Source organism: Canis aureus, chromosome 2 (genome assembly GCF_053574225.1).
Source record: "Canis aureus isolate CA01 chromosome 2, VMU_Caureus_v.1.0, whole genome shotgun sequence".
Lineage (NCBI taxonomy): Eukaryota > Metazoa > Chordata > Mammalia > Carnivora > Canidae > Canis > Canis aureus.
The window spans coordinates 77177088-77190917 of NC_135612.1; the positions used below are offsets into that span (position 1 = coordinate 77177088).

General features: G+C 37.5%; 1 protein-coding gene across 24 annotated transcripts in view; it reads left to right on the top strand.

Moving 5' to 3' along the window:
* The window catches only part of LOC144302548 (uncharacterized), a 236493-nt gene that overhangs the window by 47323 nt on the left and 175340 nt on the right, over positions 1-13830 (top strand). The window lies entirely within an intron of this gene.

The window sequence follows — 13830 nt, forward strand, 5'->3', positions numbered from 1 at the left end:
AAAGTTATCCACCAGATAATGTTGATTATCTTAAAAGACACAGTGAAAATAGGTGGAGTAAGAGTTTATTTTGTCTTCTATATGTTGAAAACAAGGGACCCCAAAACTTAAAGGAAAAATTAGCTAAATATAAATTATTCAAAGATTATAACCCATGATCCAAGGTTTTCAAGACACCATTGCCAGAGTAAAAACAAATAAAAGTAGATATTGGCACATCATAGTCAAGCGGCATAAAACAAGATTAAAAAATAAAAATCTTAATAGCCACTGGAAAGAAAATACTCATTCCATAGGAGATGTAAGGATAATGACTAAAGTCTGACAAGAAAACATGCATAACAGAAACAGTAAAATGACATCCTTAATGTGATGAAAGGAGAGAAAACACTATCATTGAAAGAATTCTATATCCTGCAAATATATCCTTTTGAAACGAGGGCAAACTAAAGGCATTTTCTTTAAAGAAACATTGATAGAATTCTTTGCCAGCAAATACGCACTCAAAAAAAAATGGTAAAAAAATGGTAAAAATGGTAAAAATGATGAAAGAAAATGACCAGATGGAAGCTCAGATCCATAAGAAGAAAAAATAATATCAAAATGGTAAATATACAGGGGGTGAACAATGCAGAATTTCTCTATTTTAAAAATATAGTGCTGATTTTAGGAACAATTATAGTATTACACCATGAGATTTGCAATTTGTGTTTATATAATATATATGACAGCTAAAGTACTATGAAAGGGCATAATAAGCTGCTCTTGCAAATTTCTTACATTTTACAAGAAATAATATGGTACTAACATTAAATGGTTGTGATAAATTAAAGATGGATATTATGGTTCTGAGAGCAAAATCTAAAAGACATTGCCTAAATATAAAGCTAAGAAGCTAATAAAAATATGAAAATGGAATACCAAATTATGTTGAGCTCATAATATGTTATAAAATATCTTCTTAATATCAAATAAATAATTGATTTATCATGTCTCTCATTAAAATCTCATTAGTAATATTATATATCATTCATCAGGGAGATGTTTAATTAATAATTACCTAGCCAGGAAAGTTCATAAAGAAATTTAAAGTACAATGATAATCTTTACAAAAATATTTCATTTTTCTAAAAGTAAATATATTATTTTATTATAAAATTGTCTGATTGTTATAATTGTATAAAAATAAAATGAAAACTAGAAATTAATATTCTTCCCCAAACCTCTTCTAAAGCGGATTCCTTGTACATACACAATACATGTGGTAGGAGAATCAGAAGAAAGATTGAGGTAACTAAATTTAAAAAATCATGGTGTTTATGAAATGAGGGAAATACTACGGAACACGAAAAGGGAAACAGGTAACCATCAGGGAATGCTGAAAGAAATGCCACTTGGCCCCTTGAGGAAGTATGGTTCTTGTTGGATTTTAAGAGATAGTGTACTTGACAATAAAGCCAAAGGAGAAGGCACCCATGGCCTGATCTTCAGAATAGGCAAAGTAACCAACATACTCTTACTTTTTGTTATATTCAGAGAACACAGATTTGTGAATTGAGATTTGTCAGAATGGCAGCTAAACGCAAAGGAGTTATTCAAATGACATGTGAAGTAAACTGAAATAATCTGATTTTGCCATACTTGAAATTGCTTCTTCTTAACTTACAAATATCAAAGATTTTGAAAAATAAAACAGGACAAGTTCAAGTCTCTTGACTATGCCTTATCTCTTTCTATTTGATTTTTATAGTGTATTCTATAATTACAGTAGTTCACTGGTTATAACTAATACATGAGATTTAAACTTAAACATTCAACCCCCAGTAATCATATTTCTTTCTTTTTTTTTTTACTTTAGCATAATATAAAAAACTTCTACTCTTAATTTAAATTTATACCTAGAAGAATATGTACAAAAATATATTTATTATATTAAGAATCCAAGTAGCAACAGACACAGAATAAGTTATGATAATAACAAAAAGACTAGCAGGTAGTCCCATATTCTTATCAGATGATCTCTTTAGGAGTAGGTTTTTATTTCGTAAGATAGAATGCAAAGTTTCAAAGGAGGGGCTTTTATAAAAGATGGCTATTGAAAAATCCATGCCGCTTGAATCTCCCCCATTCTGTGTCCTGAGTAGTCACTTTTAATTGATAATGTCACTTATCACTAATATGTCATATGAGTGACATAAAATTTTCATTCAATGTTCTGGGCCATCACTATCAATTATTTACAGTTTCCAATAAAGATGAAATTTACTTGTTATTTATTAATGAGTTTTATAGTTTCTTTATAGTCTCTTCCAGTTCAAACACATTTTCTTTATTATATAAAAGTCATCATCACCATGTAAAAGCCATTTATTGAGATGTGTACAATAGCTCAGTATCACATAGGTGGTAAATACGAAGACATGAAATCAATTTAAGTTAACCCACATTAAAAGTCTGTGTTTTGACTTTTACTACCTGTGATAGTCAATTTCGTGTTCCTATTTGACTGGGCTCTTCTAAAATAGAGGTATATTTCTGTCTTTTTAGGGTTTTTTTTTTCTTTTTTCTTTTTGGTTGTTGTCTTTTGTCTTTAAATTCAAGGCTGTTGCCATCTGTTCACAACATTCTAATATTTCCTCATCCTTTCCAGTTGACCTTGCTATATGTCACTTGAGGTTTTAGAGAAACACACGTTAATCCTCCTTTTTATTTTCTGCAAGTGTTTATAGGTAATAGCACTAATAGCCTCTATGCTTCATTAAGTATTATATTTAATTTTCTCCACAAATTCCTATGATTTGAGCCATTAGCTATCTTCTGAGCCTTTTATAATTGGGAGTTCAAACCATCAATAATAAACTAATACAGCTGACTTTCACAAAGCTGTCATCACAATTCAGGATTCAAAATCAGGGGAAATGATTATTTTTGATGACTTATAGTTAACTTTAGTAACACTTAGTATTTTTGTTGACTTCCCTGTTATACTTTTCCTCTTGAAGTGTTTTTTAACCCTACACGGGTATTGATACTTCATAATCACTACCCATTACTGAAAAAGTCAATTTTAGAAGATGTAGAGGGCAGCCGGGTGGCTCAGCAGTTTAGCACTGCTTTCAGCCCAGAGTGTGATCCTGGAGTCCCAGGCTCCCTGCATGGAGTCTGCTTCTCCCTCTGCCTGTGTCTCTGCCTCTCTCTCTCTCTCTCTCTCTCTCTTTCTCTCTCTGTCTCTCATGAATAAATAAAATAAAATATTTTTTTAAAAAGATGCAGAGTATTAGTGCTGATTTTCTATTCTAATATCCTATCTAAAGCAGGTGTCTAGTTTAAAGCTTCCAGTCAGTTTTTCTGGCTCCTGCATGATTATTATATTTAGGTACATTTATGAATTCTACAAAACAATTTATTATTATAGACATAATTAGTAGATAGTTTTGATTTTTGTTAACTTGAGTCTCCATTGGCTTTTGGAAACTGTTCTTGATCTTTCCATTTTTATGAATCCCCCTCCTCTCAAAAGTTCTTGAATATTTATTTAGAAGTGTTTTGTTGTTGTTGTTGTTGTTGTTGTCCTTTAAGACAAATGACATGCCTCATGTCCCCTTTGGCTTTATACAATTGTAAAAGCTCGTCAAAGCTAGAAAGAGAATGAAGGGCTTTTTTTCCCTATAATACGGTAAATAGTAGGGGTTTAAGAGGAGTGGTGAAGCAGTATACTCTGTAGATTAAGGGTTCCAAAAGAAAAAAAAAAATGTGAGGATTTTATCAAATTTTACCTACAAATGTTATACGAGTAAATGCAATAGAAATTCTCTGGACTTTATAGCACTAGACATTTTCAATTTGATAGACTCCAGTTTATTATCTCCTAATGAGTGATATACAGAACTGAATCCATAGGTCCAACTGGGTTTGCAAGATCTATACTCCACTTCTCCCCACTTACTCCCACCCCATTCAGTAGAGGAACAAGTCCCCCACTTATATGTTGAATTGAGAGTATACCTCTCCATCACTGAGAACATATATCCTTCACAAGGCTCAAACTTCCTAATGTTATGTAAGAAATCCCTTCAGTTCTTCATGCATTATTTTGCATCTAAAGAAATTTTTCTTTATATAGATATAATATATATATTTCTATAATCTATATATAGATATAATTCTCTCCTAGATTATACAATTCTTTGGTTGCAATGATGATTTTGACAATTGTTAGGCATTGAATCCCTGCCCATGTCAGTGGATTTGAGCTCTACGGACAACACTAACTTGAGTTTTGAATAACTGAGGAGCCCTGATCTATTCTTTATAGAGAAGAGAAACTTAAATTCTTAGCAGTTTTGATGAACTTGTACAGTGAATTCTTGGATAGTGATATGACTTGCTTGCTTAGTAGGGAAAATCTCACATTGTGAGTGATGTTTTGATACAATAAAATTTTATTTGTTTTTATTCTCATATTTTTATTAATATAGAATAGTATAACATTTTTATAACATTTATGCTTATTTAACCTAACAGGTCTTATAGATTTAAGAAAACTTTATCTATACAACATTATTCTTCTATGATTTCCCATAAGCTCTCTTCTTCAATAATACCTCCCACAAATTTAGTGAAAATTGCTAGAAACAAGAATGCTTAGGTTATTTTACAGACCATTTAATTCTTGACCTCTTCACTTACACTGCCAAAAATGTCAATTACAGTCAAATATATCAGTGGCTTTTTTTAAAGTTTTCCTCCTCTTGAAGGAGTTATTATTGTAGTCTACATTGACATTGGGCCAAACTTTCGTACCTCCTGAATAGGGAATGATTAGCAATATGGCCCATTATATCCTTCACCTTAAATAAAATGGAATAGAGTTTATTGAGACAGATGTTTTCAACTTTAAATGTGTTTAAGCAATACATATAATCTAGTATTTACATGGTTCTTACTTATATTTAGGTAAACCATTTATTTTTTATATTAATATTATATGTTTAAAATGTCTGTGGTTAATCTCCCTCTAAAACAATCAGCCTCCTGTTCTTACATTTCCTCTGCCAAAAACCTTAAGTTTATCTACTTTTTAAATTGGCTACAGGATCCAATTATTACATGGTCCATTTACCAATATTAATGATTATATGAATCTATTATAGAATATATACTATATTTATGATGTATAATTATATTTTATATTATTAATGTATAAATATTGTGTGAATATTATTATTAACAATTATTGGTTCCTCTATTTATTAATTCAGATCTCATACTCAATAAAATATCATTTAGTCTCCTATATTCCTTATTCTTGAAGGCAATTATGTACACAAGCACACTCAAGAGAACCAGGTTGGTCTTGTTGGTAATAGGCTAAAAATATGACCGTGGGTGGTCAGGAGGGCAGAGAAGTGAATTAGATTTAAGGAGTACTGACTCAACAGATGAAGGAAGTGAATTTCTGTGTGTTTCTATGTTAGAGATAATTTGAAAGCAAATCATGGAACAGCAAAGATGGGGAAATTATCACTTCATTGCTGAACCCTGGACAAAAAGCTCCTACCATTTTATGGACCCAGGAATCAAGAGAAGCAAAAGGGTCAAGGGCAGAAGTGGAAATGTACTGAATGAGAGTGAGAATAGTATTAGTCTATGCCCTCAGTAAGGGGGCCTCTTAAAAGAGTCCTCTGGTCTGGGAATATAGATGTGCAGATGAGGATAGCCGACTCTAGAGGTGAGGCTGAGTCTTTTTTTTTTTTTTTTTTTAATTTTACTTATTAATCATGAGAGATACTGAGAGAGGCAGAGACATAGGCAGAGGGAGAAGCAGCCTCCATGCAGGGAGTCCAATGTGGGACTCAATCCCGGAACTGTGGGATCACGCCCTGAGTCAAAGGCAGATGCTCAAACGCTGAGCCACCCAGGACTCCTGAGACTGAGTCCTTGATTGCCACTCCCAAGACTACAATGCACTGGCTCTCTACTAAGCTTGTGTTGGGAGGGCAGCTTCTCTCGAGGCCTGCCAGGCAGTGTTTGTAATTACCCACTGGTTAGGCCTGAACCAGCACACAGGATTTTGGCCTCATTACTTCTTTATAGGTGTCAGCTGGGCTTTGAGTCTCCATCTATGAGAAAGGATAAAACCTACTGTGTAAATTGGGTATGAAATTGAAGTTAGATAGTGTATGTAACATTTCTTAGCATGGTATATATCCTAAGCTAAATAAAGATTAGCTATTATTGGCTTCAAAAAGCTGGAACTTTAAAAAAAAAAAAGCTGGAACTTTTCAGAGTATTTCTCTAAATATTAAAGGAAAAAATATGGGAGGAGCAAGATGGCGGAAGAGTAGGGTCTCCAAATCACCTGTCTCCACCAAATTACCTAGAAAACCTTCCAATCATCCTGAAAATCTATGAATTCGGCCTGAGAATTAAAGAGAGACCAGCTGGAATGCAACAGTGAGAAGAGTTCGCGCTTCTATCAAGGTAGGAAGACGGGGAAAAAGAAATAAAGGAACAAAGGCCTCCAAGGGGGAGGGGCCCGCGAGGAGCCGGGCTGAGGCCGGGGCGAGTGTCCCCAGGACAGGAGAGCCCCGTCCCGGAGACGCAGGAGCTGCACCGACCTTCCCGGGCGGAAAGGGGCTCGCGGGGAGGTGGAGCAGGACCCAGGAGGGCGAGGATGCCCTCGGGCTCCCGGGGACAGTAACAGCAACTGCGCGCCCAGGAGAGTGCGCCGAGCTCCCTAAGGGCTGCAGCGCGCACGGCGGGACCCGGAGCAGCTCGGGGGGCTCGGGCGGTGGCTCCGCGGCCCCGGGAGCAGCTCGGAGGGGCTCGGGCAGAGGAAGAGGCTCCGTGCAGAGGGGCCTGCGCGGTTCCAGGAGCAGCTCGGAGGGGCTCGGGCGGCGGCTCCGCGGAGGGGGCTGCGGGGCGGGAGCAGCTCGGAGGGGCTCGGGCAGAGGAAGAGGCTCCGTGCAGAGGGGCCTGCGCGGTTCCAGGAGCAGCTCGGAGGGGCTCGGGCGGCGGCTCCGCGGAGGGGGCTGCGGGGCGGGAGCGCGAATCCACCAGCGCAGGCTCCGGAGCACAGGGCGCCGGGACACAGCCCAGGATCCGGCCTCCCCCGGGACAGGCAGAGGCCGGGAGGGCCCAGGACCCCAAGGACGCTCCTGCCCCAGCTGAGCAGATCAGCGGCCCCGCCCCGGAGCCTCCAGGCCCTGCAGACGGAGTTCCTGCCGGAGCTGAATCCAGGGCTCCAGAGCTGCCCCGCCACTGGGGCTGTTCCTCCTGCGGCCTCACGGGGTAAACACCCCCCACTGAGCCCTGCACCAGGCAGGGGCACAGCAGCTCCCCCAACTGCTAACACCTGAAAATCAGCACAACAGGCCCCTCCCCCAGAAGATCAGCTAGATGGACAACTTCCAGGAGAAGCCAAGGGACGTAAAGTACACAGAATCAGAAGATACTGCCCGTGGTTTGTTTCCTTCCTCCACCCCCTTTTTTTTCTCCTTTCTTTTTCTTTCTCTTTTTCTTCTTTTTTTTTTTTTGTTTTTTTCTTCCCTTTTTTTTCTCTTTCTCTTTTCTTTCCTTCTTTCTCTCCTCTCTTTTTCTCTTTTTCCCAATACAACTTGCTTTTGGCCACTCTGCACTGAGCAAAATGACTAGAAGGAAAACCTCACCTCAAAAGAAAGAATCAGAAACAGTCCTCTCTCCCACAGAGTTACAAAATCTGGATTACAATTCAATGTCAGAAAGCCAATTCAGAAGCACTATTATACAGCTACTGGTGGCTCTAGAAAAAAGCATAAAGGACTCAAGAGACTTCATGACTGCAGAATTTAGAGCTAATCAGGCAGAAATTAAAAATCAATTGAATGGGATGCAATCCAAACTAGAAGTCCTAACGACGAGGGTTAACGAGGTGGAAGAACGAGTGAGTGACATAGAAGACAAGTTGATAGCAAAGAGGGAAACTGAGGAAAAAAGAGACAAACGATTAAAAGACCATGAGGATAGATTAAGGGAAATAAACGACAGCCTGAGAAAGAAAAACCTACGTTTAATTGGGGTTCCTGAGGGCGCCGAAAGGGCCAGAGGGCCAGAATATGTATTTGAACAAATTCTAGCTGAAAACTTTCCTAATCTGGGAAGGGAAACAGGCATTCAGATCCAGGAAATAGAGAGATCCCCCCCCCCCTAAAATCAATAAAAACCGTTCAACACCTCGACATTTAAGAGTGAAGCTTGCAAATTCCAAAGATAAAGAGAAGATCCTTAAAGCAGCAAGAGACAAGAAATCCCTGACTTTTATGGGGAGGAGTATTAGGGTAACAGCAGACCTCTCCACAGAGACCTGGCAGGCCAGAAAGGGCTGGAAGGATATATTCAGGGTCCTAAATGAAAAGAACATGCAACCAAGAATACTTTATCCAGCAAGGCTCTCATTCAAAATGGAAGGAGAGATAAAGAGCTTCCAAGACAGGCAGCAACTAAAAGAATATGTGACCTCCAAACCAGCTCTGCAAGACATTTTAAGGGGGACTCTTAAAATTCCCCTTTAAGAAGAAGTTCAGTGGAACAGTCCACAAAAACAAGGACTGAATAGATAACATGATGACACTAAACTCATATCTCTCAATAGTAACTCTGAATGTGAACGGGCTTAATGACCCCATCAAAAGGCGCAGGGTTTCAGACTGGATAAAAAAGCAGGACCCATCTATTTGCTGTCTACAAGAGACTCATTTTAGACAGAAGGACACCTACAGCCTGAAAATAAAAGGTTGGAGAACCATTTACCATTCGAATGGTCCTCAAAAGAAAGCAGGGGTAGCCATCCTTATATCAGATAAACTAAAATTTACCCCAAAGACTGTAGTGAGAGATGAAGAGGGACACTATATCATACTTAAAGGATCTATTCAACAAGAGGACTTAACAATCCTCAATATATATGCCCCGAATGTGGGAGCTGCCAAATATATAAATCAATTATTAACCAAAGTGAAGAAATACTTAGATAATAATACACTTATACTTGGTGACTTCAATCTAGCTCTTTCTATACTCGATAGGTCTTCTAAGCACAACATCTCCAAAGAAACGAGAGCTTTAAATGATACACTGGACCAGATGGATTTCACAGATATCTACAGAACTTTACATCCAAACTCAACTGAATACACATTCTTCTCAAGCGCACATGGAACTTTCTCCAGAATAGACCACATATTGGGTCACAAATCGGGTCTGAACCGATACCAAAAGATTGGGATTGTCCCCTGCATATTCTCAGACCATAATGCCTTGAAATTAGAACTAAATCACAACAAGAAGTTTGGAAGGACCTCAAACACGTGGAGGTTAAGGACCATCCTGCTAAAAGATAAAAGGGTCAACCAGGAAATTAAGGAAGAATTAAAAAGATTCATGGAAACTAATGAGAATGAAGATACAACCATTCAAAATCTTTGGGATGCAGCAAAAGCAGTCCTAAGGGGGAAATACATCGCAATACAAGCATCCATTCAAAAACTGGAAAGAACTCAAATACAAAAGCTAACCTTACACATAAAGGAGCTAGAGAAAAAACAGCAAATAGATCCTACACCCAAGAGAAGAAGGGAGTTAATAAAGATTCGAGCAGAACTCAACGAAATCGAGACCAGAAGAACTGTGGAACAGATCAACAAAACCAGGAGTTGGTTCTTTGAAAGAATTAACAAGATAGATAAACCATTAGCCAGCCTTATTAAAAAGAAGAGAGAGAAGACCCAAATTAATAAAATCATGAATGAGAAAGGAGAGATCACTACCAACACCAAGGAAATACAAACGATTTTAAAAACATATTATGAACAGCTATACGCCAATAAATTAGGCAATCTAGAAGAAATGGATGCATTCCTGGAAAGCCACAAACTACCAAAACTGGAACAGGAAGAAATAGAAAACCTGAACAGGCCAATAACCAGGGAGGAAATTGAAGCAGTCATCAAAAACCTCCCAAGACACAAGAGTCCAGGGCCAGATGGCTTCCCAGGGGAATTCTATCAAACGTTTAAAGAAGAAATCATACCTATTCTCCTAAAGCTGTTTGGAAAGATAGAAAGAGATGGAGTACTTCCAAATTCATTCTATGAGGCCAGCATCACCTTAATTCCAAAACCAGACAAAGACCCCACCAAAAAGGAGAATTACAGACCAATATCCCTGATGAACATGGATGCAAAAATTCTCAACAAGATACTGGCCAATAGGATCCAACAGTACATTAAGAAAATTATTCACCATGACCAAGTAGGATTTATCCCTGGGACACAAGGCTGGTTCAACACCCGTAAAACAATCAATGTGATTCATCATATCAGCAAGAGAAAAACCAAGAACCATATGATCCTCTCATTAGATGCAGAGAAAGCATTTGACAAAATACAGCATCCATTCCTGATCAAAACTCTTCAGAGTGTAGGGATAGAGGGAACATTCCTCGACATCTTAAAAGCCATCTATGAAAAGCCCACAGCAAATATCATTCTCAATGGGGAAGCACTGGGAGCCTTTCCCCTAAGATCAGGAACAAGACAAGGATGTCCACTCTCACCACTGCTGTTCAACATAGTACTGGAAGTCCTAGCCTCAGCAATCAGACAACAAAAAGACATTAAAGGCATTCAAATTGGCAAAGAAGAAGTCAAACTCTCCCTCTTCGCCGATGACATGATACTCTACATAGAAAACCCAAAAGCCTCCACCCCAAGATTGCTAGAACTCATACAGCAATTCGGTAGCGTGGCAGGATACAAAATCAATGCCCAGAAATCAATGGCATTTCTATACACTAACACTGAGACTGAAGAAAGAGAAATTAAGGAGTCAATCCCATTTACAATTGCACCCAAAAGCATAAGATACCTAGGAATAAACCTAACCAAAGATGTAAAGTATCTATACCCTCAAAACTATAGAACACTTCTGAAAGAAATTGAGGAAGACACAAAGAGATGGAAAAATATTCCATGCTCATGGATTGGCAGAATTAATATTGTGAAAATGTCAATGTTACCCAGGGCAATATACACGTTTAATGCAATCCCTATCAAAATACCATGGACTTTCTTCAGAGAGTTAGAACAAATTATTTTAAGATTTGTGTGGAATCAGAAAAGACCCCGAATAGCCAGGGGAATTTTAAAAAAGAAAACCATATCTGGCGGCATCACATGCCAGATTTCAGGTTGTACTACAAAGCTGTGGTCATCAAGACAGTGTGGTACTGGCACAAAAACAGACACATAGATCAATGGAACAGAATAGAGAATCCAGAAGTGGACCCTGAACTTTATGGGCAACTAATATTCGATAAAGGAGGAAAGACTATCCATTGGAAGAAAGACAGTCTCTTCAATAAATGGTGCTGGGAAAATTGGACATCCACATGCAGAAGAATGAAACTAGACCACTCTCTTTCACCATACACAAAGGTAAACTCAAAATGGATGAAAGATCTAAATGTGAGACAAGATTCCATCAAAATCCTAGAGAAGAACACAGGCAACACCCTTTTTGAACTCGGCCATAGTAACTTCTTGCAAGATACATCCACGAAGGCAAAAGAAACAAAAGCAAAAATGAACTATTGGGACTTCATCAAGATAAGAAGCTTTTGCACAGCAAAGGCTGTCAACAAAACTCAAAGACAACCTACAGAATGGGAGAAGATATTTGCAAATGACATATCAGATAAAGGGCTAGTTTCCAAGATCTATAAAGAACTTATTAAACTCAACACCAAAGAAACAAACAATCCAATCATGAAATGGGCAAAAGACATGAACAGAAATCTCACAGAGCAAGACACAGACATGGCCAACATGCACATGAGAAAATGCTCTGCATCACTTGCCATCAGGGAAATACAAATCAAAACCACAATGAGATACCACCTCACACCAGTGAGAATGGGGAAAATTAACAAGGCAGGAAACAACAAATGTTGGAGAGGATGCGGAGAAAAGGGAACCCTCCTGCACTGTTGTTGGGAATGTGAACTGGTGCAGCCACTCTGGAAAACTGTGTGGAGGTTCCTCAAAGAGTTAAAAATAGACCTGCCCTACGACCCAGCAATTGCACTGCTGGGGATTTACCCCAAAGATACAGATGCAGTGAAACGCCGGGACACCTGCACCCCGATGTTTATAGCAGCAATGGCCATGATAGCCAAACTGTGGAAAGAGCCTCGGTGTCCAACGAAAGATAAGTGGATAAAGAAGATGTGGTTTATGTATACAATGGAATATTACTCAGCTGTTAGAAATGACAAATACCCACCATTTGCTTCAACGTGGATGGAACTGGAGGGTATTATGCTGAGTGAAGTAAGCCAGTCGGAGAAGGACAAACATTATATGTTCTTATTCATTTGGGGAATATAAATAATAGTGAAAGGGAATATAAGGGAAGGGGGAAGAAATGTGTGGGAAATATCAGAAAGGGAGACAGAATGTAAAGACTGCTAACTCTGGGAAACGAACTAGGGGTGTTGGAAGGGGAGGAGGGCGGGGGGTGGAAGTGAATGGGTGACGGGCACTGGGGGTTATTCTGTATGTTAGTAAATTGAACAGCAATAAAAAATAAAAAATAAAAAAAATTAAAAAATAAAAAAAAATAAAGGAAAAAATATAATTACATATAATTACATATGGATATTAAAAGAAATAAAAGAGTAGAATTTTGAGTGCCATAATGATTGGCTTTTGATTGGCTATGTCTCTTTGTATCTTAGTATATTTATACTGTTATATTTTACCTTAGCTTAGTGGTTAAATATAATTTGCATGTCCCTTGTCTTATATCAGCCCTCTTCTTCTTCAATATGTATGCTTCATCTTTAGACCTAGAATCTAAGCACTGACTTCAAAATATTTCAGGATTTCCATGGTCGAAGTAAGAAACAGATTTTTATTTTCCATCTCAACTAGTGCCTATATTCTTACTCTCAAAGCTCCTTATTTTAAAAGACAAAACATTTTTCCCACAAAATTACTTTCAGGAATGGAGGCATCCTTTAGAAACATAAAGGCTATGAACAAACTAGCTTCTATTCATAAGTTTGTAGTTTTACCCTTACAGATATAGTAGGGTCATAAAACTTTATATAACAGAGCACTTAATATTAACAAAATAAATAAATCCAATAGCACAAAGTTATTGTTGTTATTTTTTTCTCTGTAGCACCTGAATTGACAAAACTGATGACTACCAGGATGTCCAAAAATTTAGATTATGTAATAGAAAACAGTAGTTCCCACTACACAGTGAAAATCAATAGTTTTTTTTTAATAACAGAGCTTTCTATGATTTTTGCATACAGAAAGATAATATTGCTTATTTTGAATTGGAAGTCATTTAACCATTTAAAATGATATAATATGTATCTTTCTGAGCACATTCTTATATAAAATAATTGAGCACATTTTTTAAGAGGAATTCTTAAAAATGCTTAACAAGTGAAATCTAGCTAGTAACTAAAAATCCATCATCATTAACTGAGGTTTATTTCAGGAAATCAAAGTTAGTTTAACATGTTAAAATCAATGAGTGTGCATTCCCAAATTCATAGAATAAGGGGGAAATCATATGATCATCTTGATATATACATAAATATCATTTACCCAAAATCAACACTAATGCAGATTTAAAAACAAAAAACAAAACAAAAAACAACTCTCAGAAAATTAGAGAAGGAAATTTCCTTAATGTGGTAAAGAATATCTATGAAAAATATAAAGTTAATAGCATGTTTATATAGTAAAAGCCTGAATGCTTATGCAATTATGG